We start from the raw sequence: 13,927 nt of genomic DNA on the forward strand, positions 1-13,927 counted from the left end.
TTGATTAAAAAGCTTGTGACTTAATGCTATATCAGAGAAATCCACACAGGATACACATATGCCAATATGAGACCGATCAACTGCAGTCAAAAATAACAATGGGTAGATACAAGTAAAACAACACCAAGTGAATTTAAACTTCACCCCATTGCACAAGCAGGTGGCTACCAGGATTCAGTAGCTAAGTGGATAACGCGATGGCGTTTGAAGCGAGCGGTACTGGGTTCCAGTCTCTGGGTGAACATCAACTCAGATGCAGGCACATACAGCTGACGAGTCCTGAATAGAACGAAACGTGAGTCCTGGATCCCACTGCTAGCCAATATCCATCTTTGCTTAATACCAGTTTATGATATTTAAATGATTGAAATTAATGTTAGATGAAACAAATGTTAGAAATTTACTGCTTGTCAGTCGATTAAGATCAAATTAAATTGTTGTTTATTCATTTAGATTTTCGAATGATTTTGCTGATGTTTTAGGAAGAGGATAGAACTTTGAATTATTAATTACTTGCAAATGTGAAATTTTCAACTTTACTTGAATGAATTAGTTAGACAATGAATCTTCAATACAATTGATTATAACCACATAAGATATGTAAATTTTAATGCAAAATGATATTTAAACTAGCAGTTTACCGATGAGGTAGACTTCCTACGTGTAATATTGAAACATATAAACTGAGACTAACTGGAGAAATCGACATTTTGACAGTTGGTTCAGATTATATCTAACTTATTTAGGCAGTTAAGTTTTGACATACTTGAAATGTGTTTGAAAATTTGATTTCTTATTAAATCGACACATGTACTGATATGCAATGTTAAATCAATGTGGACTATTTTGTCAGCGATTCCCAATTTTAAATTGCTATTCAACTAATCTACAGTTTAAATTACATTAGGCAATTTTAAAATTGGAGCCGAACTCATCGGTATTTTCTGTTTCTTATTATTTCACCATATGCAAACTCCGCCTGGATTCCCTCCGGGGGCTACTGCTGGTCCCAAACCCGGATAAAGGAGGAGGGTTGGGCATGTGGTTTACGACCGCATCTCGTAGAAAACTAACTCGCTAAAAAACGCTAACCAGAAAAACTTACTCAAACCTTTCAAACTCTGCCCTGGGAGTCAGGTCTTCATTTAGAAGAGTTATGACACCTCATGATGAAGGCCGAGTTCCTTCGGAAGTCACGAGGCCGATGCCCCTTCTGACAACCAGAGCGACCATTTATTTAGGTACATGGAATGTTCGTACAATGTGGGACACCGGCAGAGTCTTCCAAATTGCTGCAGAAATGAGAAGATACAACCTAGAGATGCTTGAGATCAGTGAAACGCATTGCATGAAAGTTGGACAACAACAACTAGCTTCAGAGGAGCTTCTATTTTACTCCGGTCATGATGAAGGAAATGTCCCACATACATAAGGAGTTGCATTGACGCTGTCCAAACAAGCACAAAAGGCACTTATAGGATGGGAATCTCATGGACCAAGGATCATCAAAGCTTCCTTCAAAACAAAAGAAGTGGGCATTACAATGAATATCATCCGATGCTATGCACCTACCAACGACTACAATGAAGACGCTCAAGATCAATTCTACAATAGACTGCAGTCAATCGTCGAGAAGTGCCCAAAAAAGGACCTGACCATTCTGATGGGAGATTTCAACGCCAAGGTTGGAACGGACAACACTGGATATGAAGACATCATGGGACGACACGGACTGGGAGAAAGAAACGAAAATGGTGAGAGATTTGCAAATCTATGCGCCTTCAATAAACTGGTCATAGGCGGCACCATATTCCCACATAAACACATACACAAAACCACATGGACTTCACCGGATCACTATACACAAAACCAAATCGACCATATTTGCATCAACAAAACGTTCAGGAGAACTATAGAGGACGTGAGAACAAAGAGAGGAGCTGATATAGCATCAGATCATCACTTGCTGGTCGCCAAGATGAAATTGAAACTCGAGAAGTACTGGACAATGGGGCGGACAATATCACAAAAGTTCAATACGGCCTTTCTTAAGGATACTAACAAACTCAACAAATTCAAGATAGTCCTCGGCAACAAGTTCCAGGCCTTTCATGATCTACTCAATGGAGAAGGAACTACTGTGAAAAGCAACTGGAAGGGGATCAAAGAGGCAATCACTTCAACATGTCATGAGGTCCTGGGTCACAAGAAGCACCATCACAAAGAATGGATTACTGTTGATACACTGGATAAGATTCAAGAAAGGAGGAACAAGAAGGCAGCAATCAATACCAGTCGAACAAGAGCAGAAAAAGCCAAGGCATAAGTTGAATACACAGAAATAAACAAACAAGTGAAGCGGAGCATCCGAACCGACAAACGTAAATATGTAGAAGATTTAGCAACGACGGCGGAAAAGGCTGCAAGAGAAGGAAACATGAGACAATTTTATGACACGACAAAGAAACTCTCTGGAAATCGCCGCAAACCAGAACGACCAGTGAAAAGCAAGGAAGGCGAGGTAATCACCAACATTGAAGAGCAACAAAACAGGTGGGTAGAACACTTCAAAGAACTCTTGAATCGACCAGCTCCATTGAACCCACCTAACATCGAAGCAGCACCCACGGACCTCCCAATCGATGTTGGCCCACCAACAATTGAAGAGATCAACATGGCCATCAGACAAATCAAGAGTGGAAAAGCAGCAGGACCGGACAACATCCCAGCAGAGGCACTAAAAGCAGACGTAGCGGCAACTGCAAGGATACTCCACATTCTCTTCAATAAGATTTGGGATGAGGAACAAGTACCAACAGACTGGAAAGAAGGACTTCTGATCAAAATACCGAAGAAAGGCGATCTCAGCAACTGTGATAACTACAGGGATATCACTCTTCTCTCAATACCGGGAAAAGTCTTCAACAGGGTATTGTTAAATAGAATGAAGGACTGCGTAGACGCCCAACTTCGTGACCAACAGGTTGGATTCCGTAAGGATAGATAGTGTACAGACCAAATCGCAACTCTACGGATCATTGTGGAACAATCAATTGAATGGAATTCATCACTCTACATCAACTTCATTGACTACGAAAAGGCATTTGATAGCGTGGACAGAACAACACTATGGAAACTTCTTCGACACTACGGCGTGCCTCAGAAGATAGTCAATATCATACGGAATTCCTATGATGGATTAAACTGCAAAATTGTGCATGGAGGATAGTTGACAAACTCGTTCGAGGTAAAGACCGGTGTCAGGCAAGGTTGCTTACTCTCACCCTTTCTCTTTCTCCTGGTGATCGACTGGATCATGAAGACGTCAACGTCTGAAGGGAAGCGCGGGATACAGTGGACAGCTGGAATGCAGCTGGACGATTTAGACTTCGCAGGTGATCTCGCTCATTTGTCGCACACGCAACAACAAATGCAGGAGAAGTCGACCAGTGTAGCAGCATCAGTAGGTCTCAACATACTCAAAGTGAACAGTGTGATTCTCAAGTTGAACACAGCATGTATCGATCCAATCACAATTGACGGAGAAGATTTGGAAGATGTAAAAACCTTTACATATTTGGGCAGCATCATTGATGAACAGGGTGGATCTGATGCAGATGTGAAGGCGCGGATCGGCAAAGCAAGAGCAGCATATTTACAACTGAGGAACATCTGGAACTCAAAACAACTGTCTGTCAACCAACACCAAGGTCAGGATTTTCAATACAAATGTCAAGACAGTTCTACTGTATGGGGCAGAAACCTGGAGAACTACGAAAGCCATCATCCAGAAAATACAGGTGTTTATTGACAGTTGTCTACGCAAAATACTTCAGATCCGTTGACCGGACACTATTAGCAACAACCAACCGTGGGCAAGAACAAACCAGATCCTAGCGGAGGAAGAAATCAGGAAGAAGCGCTGGAAGTGGATAGGACACACATTGAGAAAAGCACCCAACTGCGTCACAAGACAAGCCCTCACATGGAATCCTGAAGGCCAAAGGAAAAGAGGAAGACCAAAGAACACATTACGCCGGGGAAATGGAGATAGACATGAGAAAAATGAACAAGAATTGGGTGAAACTAGAAAAGAAGGCCCAGGACAGAGTGGGTTGGAGAATGCTGGTCGGTGGCCTATACTCTATTAGGAGGAACAGGCGTAAGTAAGTAAGTAAACAATTTCGTTAGGTAATGCTTTGTTTGTAAATTGATGCACTGGTAACATTAGTTGACAGAAATCTGTTTTTATTTCTTCCTAATATTAGTCTTACTTTTTCCACATAGTTAATCGTCTACAAACTTACAACAATAAGTTGAGCTTAAAACTGATACATTTTTGTATAAACTATCAGAAAATAAAAATGACCTGGATATCCGCTCATTTTTGATGTTATTTATATTATTATCTGCTGTGTAGTTTATTGCCTATGAGAATATTTATTCACCACCCTCGATTTCAAACAGCTTAAAACCCATCGCAAGCATAATAAGCATTTGATAAATTGAGTGCTTGTTTGTAAATATTGTACATGTACATATATATTCAATTCAATAGAAATCACTTTGTTTCTTCTTTAGGAAATGCAACTCATGTAAAGAGCCGTGTATGATTCTAAAGAATTTCTTTGTTCGTATTATTTGGAAAATACTGACTACATGTAACTATCAATTAAATTATGTCGCAATTTATGATTGTATCGTACTCTTTCAAAGAATACTAGATTCAATATAGAAGATTTTTGGAGATGGCAGAATTTTCATAGTTATAAATCATGAATTGATCTCAGCTAGACTACCATTAAAAACTGGGCATCACTAGACAAGTACATGTAAATTACTTTCCTGGTGAATTTCAACTCGTGATTGAAAACTATGAAAATTCCATAGTCTTCACAAATACTCTATACGGATACTAATCAGGTACACACTAGTCACTGACGGTAAGATACAAATCCTGGAGTTCTAGTGAGGAAATGTGACCAGTGGAGCTCACCCATGTCAAGTGTAAAACAATGGTCTATTAGAGGCAATGAATGTAGGTTAATTAATGTAATGAGTTGAATGAATTTAAACATATGCACTTCAATTTCAATAAATTTGATAAACATCTATGTTCTAATCGATAATTTCATAAAACTGCTGGATTTAAAGTTAGTTCTCATAAAAAAATATGTATAATCTACGAACCCTAAAATTTCAGTAAGCAGTAGGAAGATTTTTTAGAGTTTATGACTCTGGAAAAGTACACATCTATAGAAATAAAAAGAATCAAATTTTTAGCATCCAGATGACACGGTGAACGCTACATATCTTATAAACCATCAAGTTTGATACCAAATATCAGTCACTACACAGTATAGTATGATACGAAATCAACATTATCAACAGTAACTGTTATGATAAAGATAATTTTACATTTGAAGAATTTTAAACAATAGAGAATTTCAAAATCATAACTTAATAGATATCTTTGAATTTACATAAGTAGTATTCACTGTGTTACGTTAGTTACTTAAATGTAATACAAAACAATACAACAGGAATTCTCTTGAATATAATTGATTCCAATAGTTATATATATTGAATGTTTCTATGCAAAATGTTTTTACTCTCTTTTCATAACTTACTTTCTTCAAAAAAATTTTTTTAATTACTAGTCTACCTAACTAAGTTGCTGTTAGATTTTGGTTTATAGTTTAAGTGTAATTAAAGGTAAATACTTGTCAAGTATTTACAATCCTTAATACTAGAAAAGAAATATAAATGGTTTATCAATGATTATCTTTGAATAATTTATTAAAACACTTGATGTTGTTTTACTTCAATCTTCTTATTGATGTGTAGGACTGCAATCGATCAGTCTCCCATTGGATCCCACTGCTAGCCACTATCCATCTTTGCTTACAATTTATTAAAACGTTTTGATTAACGTAATATATTTACAATGGTAACTCGTGATAAGCCTATTATTATGATAAGACAATGAGATATATGAAAGAAAAGAAATATGTTTATTTCTTAGTTGTTTTTTTCACAGTTTACACAGAGTGTGTAACTGTTTTATTTATGGAAAGAGACATATAGTTGTACATAATCATTTATCAGTAATTTATTCAAGGCTATCACCACAAGTGTCTAAACTGTGTTTTTTTTATAGTGAAGGGATAAGAACATAACTATTAGTGACAGATGATATGATTCAACAGTTTGATTGCCTAATATTACAAATGATACTTTGAGTGTAGACATCATTTTAATATTCATAAAGTTAATTGTCTAGTTCATTGAAACATGTTCATTAGTTTCATTGTTTCATGGTTTCATTCACATCACTTATTACTATCCATAGTCTCTAATTCATATAATTCTATTAATAATTATTTTATGACGGAAGAACTCAATGTACAATTTTTTAATAAAATGATCATATCTTATGTACTGTATTTGTCATCGTTTTAATGACATATGATGGTTATTCCATGATGTGACCCAATATATATTGAACTAGATGACGATTAATTCTAGCTTGGACTTTAACGTTAAGACATTAGAATTCTCTATATCTTTTTTCTAGCGCCGGTAAAACACTGCTTTAAGTCTTATTAGTAGAAATTAAGGAACGTTGATTAGCACAAATAACACATGCGTATAATTCATGTATACAGATGTTAAAAATAAGAATAACAGAAGTGCAACTTTAATGGGTTGATTTTGGTATTATAAACAATAATACATTATAATCAGAGAGGGGTTTTGTGGATATTATAGTGATTTTTTTAATAGTTGAATTCACGAGTCAATTGAAGCTAGACCACCATGGAAAACCTGGAAGCATTGGACAGCCGCTCCGTCTTCGTATAGGACCCCTCATCAGTGGGCATTCACGATCCCGTCTCGCGAGATTCGAATCCAGGACCTACCAGTCTCGCGAGCAAGTGCTTAATCTCTGGATCACTGAGCCGGCATCCAAAGGTGTTGAAATGGCCGTCCAGTGCTTCCAGATTTTCTATGGTGGTCTGGCTTCGATTGGCTCATGAATTCAACTATTAAAATATGAATACCTTATTACGTTGATCTGCATGAACCACATGCTTCAAAATGGATATTTCTATTTATGGTTTCTCATTTAAGTCTCACGATGTGGAGATTTTCAAGAATAGCAACAGGTTACCCAGCTCTGAAAGAGAATGAATAATATATGAGTATCAAGTGGCGAAATTGAGAATGAAAAACTTAATTAACTAACTTATTGTCTAGTCAGGTGACCCTACGTTTTTTTCGGTGTCATCCACGAATTCTGTATTCATATGTATTCTTGATAGGTGACGACCATGTATGGACGTACACTTATATGTTTGATATTTCTTGAAGTAAAACGTGGAGTTTATCTACCGCACATAAAACTGGCTGTTTGGGCCAAAATTAATCATTCATTAAAGTGTTCATATAAATTTTTAGGTTTTATGTAGTTAGACAATGGACCAGATTGCTTCTTCTGTTTACACAGATTAGAGAAAAAAAAAGACATTTTATATATTCAGTGTATATTTTCAATAAATAAGTCACTTCAACATGTCAACACTACTTCTCTAAGAAAAGTATGAAGAAAATAAGTCATTAAACTACCTTTTTTTTAACTTAGTTGTTTACATTTTGTGTACTGAAGTCACTGATTAAGCTAACCCATCTTTATGTCGTAACAGTATAAAAGAAATTACGTAAGTTGGATTTAACAGAAAAGATCAATATTCCTTTTGACTGAAAATCATTTTATTGAAATAAGTTCAACTATTGATATAGAGGAATATCATCTGTCATCTGGTTATTTATTTCGAATTTTCGAAAATCTGTTCATCTAATTATTTACAGTCATATATTAGGATTCATTGGACAGAAGTGTGATTAATGATAGTAGGAGATAATAAAAACTTAGTGAACATAAAGTCATAAACATCAATAGGAAGATTCAAGTAAACAATGTCAAATGAATTTAAACTTCATCCCATAGCACAAGCATGTGACTATCAGGACTCAATAGCTAAGTAGATAACGCTATGATGTTTGAAGCGAACGGTACTAGTTTAGTGGTCCGTGATTCTGACTCCAATTAATTCATATGAATGTTTGTTATCATCTATCCTCGTATAAAATCGTTGACTTAAATCACGTTAGTCAATAACGGGATTAAATAAGTCAAATAACGAGAATGGACTCGTGAATACACATATTTTGTATATAAAGTGAATGGAATGGGGAGAAGAGAAACGACACAGAGTGGAGATGGCTGGTCAGCCAACTCCCCTTTAACCAAAGCGTTAATCAATATTTATAGTTACACAAAAGTAAGTTACAGACATGTGATGAGTAATGGGATAAGAAATGTACACACACCTATGCGCTCATATAAAAACAGTCAAGATTGATAAGCGAATAAATAACAAGGTCAGAATGTGACTCAAGTAGAATGAATAGAATAGGCTGTCCGAAAGCTAGAATAAGGTATATGGGCTTAACATAATAACCGACACTACACTGGGTTCAAATTCCGGAGTGAACATCAACTTTGGTATGAAAAACTACCCAACTGATGAGTCCCAAATAGAATGAAACGCGCGTCCTGGATTTCAATGCTAGCCACTATTTATCTTTGCTCATAATGCTGGACATTATTTATCTATGAACTGAGTAGTTTTAGTGCACTTTTACTAGGCTTTGGATTTGTGTCTCCATGTCTAAAATATTGTTTTAGCTATCAAACTGGTCCAAACACTTTAATAAATCTTTTGAATGAATAAACAAGTCGATAAATGAAACTACAATTTGTTTTTTCTAATAGTAGTTTGTAGCTCATTGCTCAGTTCATGTCCATATTTCACTGTATATAATGTTCTCAACAATCGTTAATCTATTGTCATAAGGTTAAAAGAAAATCCTAAATCAATTCATTTGTAGAAATAACTATTCACTACGGACAAAACTACCATTATAAAGTTTTAATTGCTATAGTTAAATAAATTTAAAACTATAACAATAACGTATTGTTAGTCTTTAACATTTGTACTTTTGGTTTTGTATGATTTCTCTACTATTACATCATGTATGACAGCCGAACAAAAAAACGTGAAAATCGTATATTTTTGTACCTTCGTCATTCTAACAATTAATAATGGTTTTGATCGAGATCATGAACCGGTTGATGTTAGACCAACGTTGGAAACCTGGAAGCACTGGAAGGCCGTTTCGTTCTATTGTGTGACACCTCAGCAGTGCGCATCCACGATGCCGCTAGAGGGATTCGCACCCAGGGCCTTCGGTCTTGCACGCGAGCGTTTAATCTACCGGACAACTGAGTCGGCACCCAATGGTGTTAGTGTCTAACATCAACCAATCCCGCGAGCGGGATCGCGGATGAGCAGTGCTGAGGAGTTTAACAATAAGACGAAAAGACCATCCAGTGCTTCCAGGTTTCCAACGGTGGTCTTACATCAATCAGCTCATGATCTCAATCAGAAACCTAATAATCTTCACAGCCCTTATACTGATAATTAATAATGTATCAGTAATTAGATTTTTAAAAAAGCCCATTGAAAAACTACTTGACTATTTTATACATAAAATTATTTGAAAATGCATTAAATTCCTCTTTTTATTTAAGCGTTTTACTTCATTAAACTTTAATTAAATAACTTATGTAATCATATTCAAACGTTTATTCAATGCATTTAGTGACATTCACCAAATAATACATCATTTATGAATACGGTAACTGAAACCGCTGAATATAATGTGAGGCAAGTATATTGATAAGAAGTACAATACAATATCAAAAATTCATATTATTATTATTACTAAGCAAAGGTTTTCGGGAAAGATTGTTCGATTGCAGTATAGTTTAAATATACCACAAATTGGTTTTAACTAAACACATATTAGTATATAGCAAAGATTGCCGTTAGAATCAAATCTACAATGTTTCGGCAACAAAGAGAGTATATCTCCTTTAGACTAATGAGTTTATATTCATAACTTTATAATATCAATTAGGAAGCTAACCAATAATTAGTATAATTGTGTCACTACATCTTGATTTAAAGTTGTTGTCTCCCTGAAAGTATTCTGTAATGTAATGTGTTTTATCTTCTAAACAGTTCGTTTCATGTGTAATAAAGTCACATACATATAATATATCGAAGTCAATAGTATTGCTGCTTCAACAATAAGTGGTATGGGTTAAATTAAATAGTATAGAGATTTTATTCAATAAAATTGAACCTTTCCACCTATGAATAACTGAAATAAAATCTAATCCCAATGATTAAATATTCATTATTTTACCGTTAGATCATAATGGTAAACTAACCTTAACTGCGTGTTAACTGTAAAAATAATACTTACTTATGAGATTATATGAAGACTTAAATCAGTTCAAAAATTTCATTGAAAGATTTTCAAATTAATTGAAAAACCGATAAACATAGAAGGTATTATTCAATTAATTTTATGCCTTATTAGCTATGTGTAAAAAAAGTTGATTAAAGAATTCACTAAATTAACATATCACGTGTGTAAGATCTACCGGATCAGAATGAAATCCTGATGGAAACTCACACTAATGGGAAAGCAATTTTATCTACGAGTTTGAATATGTGAAAATTCACGTCTTATCTGATTAACATACGTTTAAAGTCATTCTTATGCATGAAATGAACAAAGAATATTAACTAGAAAGTATATTTATATTAAGTTAATTGATATACGGCCAGTGGAGTCTAATTTGTGTTGGATGAAGACAGTTATCCACATCAGACAATGAGTGAGGGGTTGCGCAAGATCATAGATCGATCAAAAATAAACATTTACACCATCGGATGCTGGTTCAGTGATTTAGAGTTTAAGTGTTCGCATGCAAGATCGAAAGTCTTGAGTTCGAGTCCCACTTGCGGGATCGTGGATGCGCACTGCTCAGAAGTTCTATACTATGACGAAACAGACATTCAGTGCTTCCATGTTTCCAATGGTAGTCTAGCTTAGATCGACTCATGAATTCAACCATCAATATGCATGTTTTCATCAAATAAGCTGTATTTATTCATTATTCGTTTGATAACCATAATTCGCTTGCAGTAAAATAAATAAAATAGAAATTAAGTTAACTAGTATTAAATTTATGCATGAGAACAATCAAAACATTAAATAATAAGATGTAGAATGAAAAAAAAAGTGAAATATAAGAATGATGAACAATTGTTTACTGCTCTAACTTGATTCGATAAACAATTGAAAACAAGTACCTACACAGAACTCAATAATAAACATTATGATCAAATTAAATTATATTTATCAAACAAAACAAATATTTAGGTAATGACTGATCTCTTCATTATCAATTACGTAATGCTAAGCTGTCAATAAATAGATGTATGTATGATTAGACTAAGTTCTATGGTAATTAACTTACTATCATATTGAGATAAAGAAAGATAATATATCCTATAATCATTCATTTTGGTGTATGAATAAATATAATACCTTTTTGTTGGATCAATAATTTAAAGGGAACAATTAATTGAGGACAATAGAATGTCTAATTTTACTTAAACATTGAACCATATAACATTGGATTATTTATTTAACTGAAATAAGTTATATTAAAAATTAAGTTCTGAAATGATCATGGATGATTGATTTTGACTGGAAAACAAAACCCAAGTTAATAAAAACAGCACAATATTTTTTGTAAAACAGTGAATTACGCATGACTGGTCAATGTTTCTGCTTACTAATGAGTTGAACTGGTTGATGAAATAGGTTTTGGTGCATTCTTCAACAGAGATTTGTATTGGAAAATGTTACTTATTTTGTATTATTTGTTCGAATCTTTCTATTAATGTTTAGGACTGAAATTGATCTGCCACTTATTGGCACATGTGTATCCTCTGTGGATTGCCTTAAGTCACAAGCATTATAATCAAGGATGGATAGTGCCTGGTAGTGGAATTCAGGACGCGAGTTTTGTCTTATTTGGGACTCGTCAGATGACTGTCAGGACTCAGTAGCTAAGTGGATAACGCGATTCTGTTTAAAGTGAACGGTACTGGGTTCGAGTCCATGAGTGAACATCAACTCCAGGATGGATATAGATCCAGCTGACGTGTCCCAAATAGGACGAATCGCGTATCCTGGATTCCACTGCTAGCCACCATCTATCTTTGCTTATATCGAAAAATGTTGTTTTCAAATTTAAGGAGCTAAAATCCTAACTTCAATAAAAATTTGTTAGATGATAATACTTTGACTATAAACTTTTTTGATATGATATAAATGTTAAAACTTTGTTGTAAAATGTCATTTGGTCAACCGACAATCAAGACTATCTCATACTTTAATTGTTTTAAAGATTAGGTCAGTTAAACGTGTGTGATGTTAAGAATAAATTTAGTGATGGTTCTCTATAAAGCCATTAATTCCCTATTCTTTTTCTAAAAACTGATAATTAGTTTTATAATATAATACATTTATAGATGACTTTTTGGATATGAAACATCATTAAGTATCATATAGTGTTTTACATTTAAATGTTATTAGTTTTCTATCTATTGAATTTGGGAATATTGAACTGTAAAAGGTAACAAACTAATTAGGAAAAGAAAGAAATGAATTTTGTGGAAGTTTTTGAAGTTAAAAGTTTGGTGGTTGATAAGCATAGTTAACAATTCGAAAATAATACCCATTCAGAATGTCAAACATATGTGTACAGTATAAAATAAGGTCAGTTTATTTCGTTAGTTCTTTTTAGTTACAAACAAAATAAATTAGGAATTATTGAACATAAGATAAGTATGAGAGATGATGAAGTCTGATCAATAACGATAATAAAATGACGAAATCTACAATAAATTTCGGAAGGTAGAGAGGTTATGCAATAATAATTAACCAGAAAACGTTGCTGTTAATGTTACCACTACTAAATATGACAGTTATTTAATATACTGAGTAATAGTCGCAAGTCTGTAGTAAATTGCACACATTGATATGCTTTACAACTGTTAATACATCTTTCACAAACAATTTCCCTATGAAGTATGAATTGGTGAAGGTATTCAACATTTTAAAATCTATCTATCAGCAGAGATATTAAAATAACTTGAATCAGTATCGAATTAAAGAAGAATTGATCAAGTCTTCAGTGAATCTATAACATGATTTGACTAATGTTCATTAAATTATTTTTATATATTCTGTTGGAATTTGTTATTTTATGTAATATTCATAATTAATGAATTTTTAGATAACAAAGAGAAATGGATAGCTGTTTCATCTTAGTGTGATACACAGCATCTGAGTCTAACTATGTTCTCACGATGGGTCAGATCTGTGACTAATACCATCTACAGATTAAAAATAATTTCCATAAAACTCTTTCATCTAAAGGTACATAAATTTCAGTATAAGGTTTTGTGGGGATTATAGCAGTTTTTAGATTTATTCAACAATTGATCATAGTTAACTCACCATTAAAAACCTGAAAACACTAAAAGACAGTTTAGTTTTAGTATAGGGTTCTTCCACCGTTGGGTGCCCGGTTACTTGTCTGAATATTAAGCATTCGTGTGCGATACTGAAGATCCTGGGTTTTAGTTTCGTGTTCCATAACATGAATGTATACCACTGAGGAGTACCATACCATGGCTAAACTATAACGTAGCACTTCCAGAGTTTTAATGTTGGTCGAACTAAGATTTATTCACGTTTTAAACTATGAAAATATTTAAATTTATTCAACATGTATGCTGAATTTATGCTATTAGGATACTTTGAAATATTCACTATCTTTGATTCGAAATGTTCAAACATTTTCTACAATATGTGTGGTATAGTGTTTATTTGACAGAATACTTACAATTAAGATCTATCAAAGATATTT

This window comes from Schistosoma haematobium, chromosome 2 (genome assembly GCF_000699445.3).
Source record: "Schistosoma haematobium chromosome 2, whole genome shotgun sequence".
Lineage (NCBI taxonomy): Eukaryota > Metazoa > Platyhelminthes > Trematoda > Strigeidida > Schistosomatidae > Schistosoma > Schistosoma haematobium.